The 7,500-nt window shown below is 47.1% G+C and overlaps 1 long non-coding RNA gene across 1 annotated transcript in view; it reads right to left on the bottom strand.

The window, feature by feature from the left end:
- Window positions 1-3,683: 3,683 nt before the first annotated feature.
- LOC135115787 (uncharacterized) overlaps window positions 3,684-7,500 on the bottom strand; it is an 8,568-nt gene continuing 4,751 nt past the window's right edge. Inside the window, exon 3 of the long non-coding RNA XR_010276060.1 lies at window positions 3,684-3,815. This is a non-coding gene — a long non-coding RNA (uncharacterized LOC135115787). The remainder of the gene's footprint in view (window positions 3,816-7,500) is intronic.

Below are 7,500 nucleotides of genomic sequence, written 5' to 3'. Positions count from 1 at the left end.
TAGGTGGGTTCTGCTGTGAGAGAGAGAGAGAGAGAGAACTTATTTACTTTTCACTTCCATCTCTTTATGTATCTTTCTCCCTTCCTCCTCCTCCTCCTCGTCTTCTTCCTCCTCCTCTCTTCTTTCTTCACCTTCCTCCTGTTTTTTTTTTTTTACATATATATTTTTATTCTTTTATTCATTGACGTTTATTTTTCTCCTTTCACATCCTGCTTGTTCCTGTTGTTATTATTATTGTTGTTGTTGTTGTTGTTTGTTTTTGTCAGCTGAGAGCATTTTATAATCATTTCCCTTCTCTTTTCATTTTCTATTCATGTTTTTTTTAAATACAGATCCCTATACAATTTTTTCTCTTGCTTCCTGTTTTTTTTTCTTTTTTTACTGCCTTGCCTTTTCTATTACCCCTCTCTCTCTCTCTCTCTCTCTCTCTCTCTCTCTCTCTCTCTCTCTCTCTCTCTCTCTCTCTCTCTCTCTCACATACTTCCTTATATTTTTTTTTTCCTTTTTCGTCTCTTATATAATTCATTCAGTGACGGATGGTTGACAGTGACAGGGAAACACAATGAACGTGGGAAAGCAATGGAGAAAAGCACCAGCAGCAGCAGCAGCAGCATCAGCAGCAGCAGCAGTAGTAGTAGTAGTAGTAGTAGTAGTAGTAGTAGTGGTGCTGGTTCAGGTTTTTCGTTCGTTTTCTGTATTCAGGTCTTTCCCCTTTGATGTTGTTAGTGTGCGTGTGTGTGTGTGTGTGTGTGTGTGTGCGTGTGTGTGTGTGTGTTCCTTTCTCAGGCGTCAGTCCAGATGTGTACCTTTCCCTTTAAGTAAATAAATAAATAAATAAACACGTCGGTAAGGAAAACGGGGACAGCAACAAGTAAACAACAACAACAACGACACTACCACTACTACTACTACTACTACTAATGATAAAACTAATAATAACAACATCATATTCTCGCGGTGCATAAACAACTCAACTTTAAAAATAAATAAATAAATAAACAAATAAATAACAATAAAAAACAAAAATAAAAAAAAAACATTAAAAACACGTAAAGAAACACAAGAAACAGGAAACAATAAAGAAAAAGCATCACATTCGTAACAATCTTTTTTAATGCATCAATTTAATCATCCCACCTTTCCTTCCCCTCCCTCCTCCACCGTCCACCCTCCACCGTCCATCTCCAACACTTCCTTCGTTCTCTTTTACCCTCATGCCTCACTCATTCCTCTATTACCAGAGACAAGGTTATTTTCTACACACGACCAACCAATCATTCTCTGCAGCCTCCTCTCCTTCCCCCTCTGTCCATCTTCATTTCTCTCTCTTCTTCCAGCCGATCGTGACCCTCTGCGGTGGAAGGCCAGATGGAGGTGCAAGAGGAAGAAGGAAGGCAAGGTAGTCTATAAAAAGTTTTGCAATCTCTTGGTTAGTGATATTCAAAGCGAAGAGAGACAGAGAGGGGGGGGGGGGGTTCGGGAGCAAGACAAGGAAGTGTGGGGTATATTATCAGGGTTTGTGAGTGTGTTTGTGTGTTGGGGCATGGACTGCAGGGGTGGTTACTTATACAGGGAGTTGTTGGGGTGGTTATTTGTGCATTGGGGGAAAGGCGAGGGCAAGGGAAGGGGAGGAAGGGTATAGTGAGGGTTGTGGTTAGTAGTGGGGCTGGTGGTGTTAGTGTGAGTTTGTAGGAAGGCAAGGGTTGAATGTATGGTTGGGGTGTGGTGGTGGTGGTGGTGGTGGTATTAGTAGTAGTAGAGGTAATGGTGGTAGGAAATGTGGATGAATGTGTTTGTAGGAAGGCATTAGTAGTGGTGCTGGTAGTAGTAGTAGTAGTAGTAGTAAGATGATCTTATACCTAGATGTAGTATATGGAAAGATATTACATGGAGGAGATAACAGACGCAGTAGTAGTAGTAGTAGTAGTAGTAGTAGTAGTAGTAGTAGTAGTAGTAGTAGTAGTAGTAGTAGTAGTAGTAGTAGCAGCAGCAGCAGCAGTAGCAGCATCAGTGGGGCGCACATCTTCATGAGGCCAGCCATCAGGAGACAGGCTCACCCTCGCCTCACCGTCCCGCCACCAGATCCGTCAGGGCCCGCACACTGTCCCTGGCCGCCTCCCTCTTGGCGCCCACCACCGCCCCGACCGCCTTCTCGTTGGTGTCCGTCTGGTCCCGCACAAGCACCGTGGCTGCCTGGCCCTTCAGGATCATGGCGTCGAGGAAGGACGTCGCCACATCCCTCAGCAGACGCCCCACGGCCTTCACGGAGTCCTCCATTTTGTTGTAGGTCGCCTCGGTGTAGGTGTCCGCGTACGCCCCGACATTTCCAGCCGTCTCCGATATAAAGTCCTTCTTCGCCTCCTTCTTCTGCAGCAAGGCTCTGTACTGACTCTGACCGATCTGTCCCGCCGTCTGCACCGCATCCTTCACCTTCTCCCCGAGACTCTTCGCCTTCTGCTGCTTCTGGAAGGCCAGCTCGCCGCTCGCCATCCCGCAGTCCCTGCCTGGCCCCCCTCCTTGATGTCCTGTACCAAGGGACTCAGTGCGTCATCTCTGTCCTTCTTCATGAACAAGGGAGGAGAGGAGGCCGAACAGTCCGCCGCCGCGCTCCGACGATCCCTTGTACATCTTGGTGGCGAAGTGCGAGATGAGGCGTGGAAGAAACCCGCCGCCCTCAGGCCTCGGGGGCTCGTAGGCAGGGATGACGGGCACCTGCTGGGGGTAGGGCAGGAGCAGGAGCAGGGACAGAGGCCAGTTGTGGAGGCAGGGCAGGAATAGGGGGCAGGGCAGGTGCGGGCCGCGGTGCAGGGGCAGCGGGTAGTTGCGGGGCCAGGGCAGGGGCGGGCCGCAGTGCAGGGACAGCGGGGTAGTTGCGGGGCCAGGGCAGGGGCGGGCCGCAGTGCAGGGGCAGCGGAGTTGTTGCGGGGACAAGGCGGCGGGCAGGGCAACAGACAGGGTGTCAAAGGTTGGTGGCTCAGGGAAGGGCGCTGATCCAGGAAGCACCACCGTCACCTCGGCACTGGCGGGGACTCTTGCGCGTGACTTCTTGCGGAGGCGGCGCTGGCGGCGGGAGCGGGCGGCGTGCTGCCAAGCCTAACCTGGAGTCGATCTGCGTGGTGTCTCCAGTGGGGGATTTGGATACTACGTTCGCCTCACTCCCAGCAGCCTGCAGGTCCTCTCCCTCTCCGCCAGGCACTTCCAACTCCAGTAGGCTCGTCTCGTCCTCACCAAGAAGCGCGGAGTCCAGCCCCTGATCATCGCCAGCAGGAGACGCAGCATCTAGCCCTTGCTCATCTCCGTCAGGAAACACCGAGACAACACCAGCATCATCCCCTCCTGGTGGCAGCACCTCGAGATCTGCGTCACCACCACCAGGGATTACAAGTCTAAGCTCTGCGTCACCCGGCGGGAGTGACGAGGCCTGCGTCACCTTCGAAGAGAGTAAAGGGATCAAACTGTTCGTCACCCACAGGAGCTCCGAGTCTTGGAGCCACAGGGCTGAGCTCCTCGTCACCTCCAACAGGAATTACGAGACTAAACCCTCCGTCACCCTCAGGAGCCTCGAGTCTTGTGTCACCGCCGGGAGCTGCGAGTTCAGGCCTTGCTTCACCTTCAGGGGCCACAAGTCCCGGCTCAAAATCACCAGGGGAGACTCGGGACCCAAAATCCGCAGGTGTGGCGGGCGGGCTTGCTGCAGGCTGGGGGGGAGGCCATGACCAGGGCTTCTGCCTGAGGGCGTTAGGGGCTTGCTTGGGAAGGGCCTCGCTCCCCCGCCACGCTGCCAGGGCCACCACCAGGGCCGCCACCAACACTTTCTGCAGGGAGGGAGGGAAATCACACACACACACACACACACACACACACACACACACACACACACACACACACACACACACACACACACACACACACCGTGTAGTGTAGTATAGTGTACTGGTTAGCACTCTCGTAGCACAATCAAAGGAGGCCTGAGTTCGAATCCCGGGCGTGGCGAGGCAAATGGGCGAGCTCTCTTAATGTGTGTAGCCCCTGTTCACCTAGCAGCAAGTAGGTACGGGATGTAACCCGAGGTGTTGTGACCTCACTGTTCCGATGTGTGGTGTGTCAAGTGTCTCAGTCCTACCCAAAGATCGGTCACTATGAGATCTGAGCTCTTTCCGTAGGGGAACGGCTGGCTGGGTGACCAGCAGACGACCGTAGGTGAATCACACACACACACACACACACACACACACACACAGAGGCATATCATCCTAAGTTCCCTAAAATCCACACTACACTTTCTACGGTTCTACACATTACCAAGAAGCATTTATACCCATCTACAAGACAACATTATCGTATTCATTTTCTTGTTCTTCTCATCCATGTGCAGTTTAGTTAGTTTGCTCCGATACTTTAGTTAGTGCAGTTTAAAGTGTAATGTGAAGCACGTGGTTACCAATGGCTTGAAATCTGTTGACGTTTGATATCCTTTGTTATTCCTTGTGATAAAAAGAAACTCCATATGTGTCCTGAAAACCTTACAAGTCACTACTGCCACTATCACCACCACCCCTGCCACCACTGTCACCACCCCTATCACCACTATCACCACTATCACTTCACCACCCGGACACCACAACCACTTCACAAAAACACACCACTACCATCATCACCACCACCACAGCATTAACTGAAGATCACACACACCCAATACCACCACCACCACCACCACCACCACCACTACTACTACTACTACTACTACTACTACTACACCACCACTACTGCTACTACCGTCCTCCCTACCATGTTCTCCTGTTTCTCCACTCCACCATGCACTGGCCAACCCCTGCCCCTTCCCCTTCTTATATACACAAGTTTCCTACCCCATCCCCCCCTTCCCCTCCCCCAATATGCCTCCCTTCACCTCTTTTTCCCTCCCCCTCCCTTTTCCCCTTCTCCTCCTCCTCTGTCTACCCCAGCATCCATTTTTTACTTCTTTTACCCTCCATCTGTACCAAGAAATACACACACACACACACACACACACACACACACACACACACACACACACACACACTCACACAAAGTAATCACAATTTATTTTTTTTTTTTTTACTTTGTCGCCTTTTTTTAGTCCATGTGTGTTTTTGTTCGCGTGTGTGTGAAATATCTTAAAATACCGAGTAGGTATTGTAACACGCTCAGTGAGAGAGAGAGAGAGAGAGAGAGAGAGAGAGAGAGAGAGGAGAGAGAGAGAGAGAAGAGAGAGAGAGAGGAGAGAGAGAGAGAGAGAGAGACACACGTTCCAAACATTAATTAAGGCACACCAGACAAAAAAAAAGAAAAGGAATCTAAAAATAATAATAATAATAATAATAATAATAATAATAATAATAATAATAATAATAATAATAATAATAATCTCTTTCTTGGTATCACAGAATCATTCCTGGTATGCGCTCACCTGAGACACCATTAATTACACACACACACACACACACACACACACACACACACACACACACACACACCTGGCCGCGTCCTTGCGCGTGGCGGCGAATACCTTCCTACAACATCTCAGGTTTTGCTTCCATAAACCCATTTCTCTATTTCTTCCTTTTTGCCTCATTTTTTTAACTCATTTTTTTCCCCTTTATTCGTATTTGCCGCGTCTCTCTCTCTCCCCCTGTGTCTTTTTTTTTTCTCTCTGTTCCTCCCTGCAACTTTTTTCCTCGTTTATTTTATTTTTTTTTTTTTTTTTTTTTTTTTTTGACGGGGTTCTTTTCACTGTTGGTTGGTTTTCTATAGTGGTTTCCATTTCAATGCAACACGTATGGACACATGAAGATGAGTGTTTGGGTTCGTACTCGCGCGGAAGACGTGTGGCGGGAGGAGGAAGAGACGAAAAGATGAAGAATCAACAGGAAACAAAACAGAGGAAGCTACAGATTAAATAATGGTGATAACAATAATGAAGAGAAGATGAAGAAGAAGAAGAAGAAGAAGAAGAAGAAGAAGAAGAAGAAGAAGAAGAAGAAGAAGAAGAAGAAGGAGGAAGAGAAAGAGAGAGAAAGAAAAAGGAAGAGGGAGAGGAAGATGAAGAGGAACAGGAACAGAAACTGGAGGAGGAAAAAGAAAAGAAACAACAACAACAAGAACAACAACAACGACCAGTATAAACACAGCACAAGAGAGAGAGAGAGAGAGAGAGAGAGAATAAAAATAACCGTAGCCAAACAAGAAGACGAGAGGAAGGAAGAAGACCCCAGCGGAAAAGACCTCTATAAGTTTCCTGACGAGAGTATTAATAACTACCAAGTTGAGCCGCCTTGCTTGACCAATGGGCCTTAAGCATTGTCATTAACTTCAGGTCTTACAGGAAAGGCCGGCTTATGCATGTTATCCCCGCAGCAGGCAAGACATCACGTGTACTAGAATATTCTTTTTATCCTCTGTGGTGTTCCTTCGTCTTAAAATAGATATATGTGTAATGTTATATTTTCAGCTATAACCTGTATTAATCCCCATGTACAGTACTTCTCGTTTCTCCGTTTTCCTCTACGGTCAGAGGTTGGCGCCATCTATAGTAACTACCAAAACTCTATAGTGTGGTGCGAGCAGTGGGTTAACGTGTCGCGTCGGTAGGGTTGGTATGCATGACTTGATGTGGTTGTTGATATGCCAGTCTAACTCCCAGGTCATAATATACGGCAAGCATCCCCAATGTGCAGAGCTGCCAACCGTTGCCGCCGTGATCACTAAGCGTGGTCAAACAATATCGTCCATTTTGTCAGAATGTAGAGTTCTTGTTTTTAAAGAGAGTTTTGGGAGCTTCTGTACGAGTCTCCTCCAGGTGTTTCTGTTCCTTGTGTCTTCCTCTGGGACTCTCATCCTTTGCAGTTCTAACGCAATTCCATCCCTCTATCCTGCTCTGTCTTCCCCTCGATCATATTCCCTCGACCTGGTTTTTACCCAGGTTCTTTTAATCGTTTTCTGGTATTCCTGCTCTTCTTTTCTTACTACGGGACAGGACCATCTAATTCTTTAACATCTTATCACTTCCGTAATGCGTGCCACTCTTTCTCTCCTTCTACATGTACTACAGTTGGCCAAAGAAGTAATGTTCTACAAAATTAATTCAAAAATACAAAATCTGGCAGCTTTCCTTTGAAATTATTTAAATGTGATATTGTTTTTAGATATAATTGTATTTCTCTTCATGTACAGTACAGTTGGCCAAATGAGTGATATTCTATTGTACATAGTATTTCGCGTTAAAAATCGAATGAAAAACAAGATCTGGCACATAAATAATCCTTCACATAAATAATCATGCCATTTTTTTTTTTTTTTTTTTGTACATATAACCGTATTCATATTCATGTAAAGCTGGTCAAAAAAGTTATATTCCTTTCTTTGAATAAGTAAACAAATAGATAAATAGATAAACAAGTAAATAAATCAGTAAATAAAACAGTATCCGGCACCTCACCACCACCGTACCGCAGTTTTTCT

The sequence above is a fragment of the Scylla paramamosain genome, chromosome 29 (genome assembly GCF_035594125.1).
Source record: "Scylla paramamosain isolate STU-SP2022 chromosome 29, ASM3559412v1, whole genome shotgun sequence".
Taxonomy (NCBI): Eukaryota; Metazoa; Arthropoda; class Malacostraca; order Decapoda; family Portunidae; genus Scylla; species Scylla paramamosain.
The sequence above is the reverse complement of the archived record's forward strand: the minus strand, read 5'-3'. Positions and strand labels throughout refer to the sequence as shown.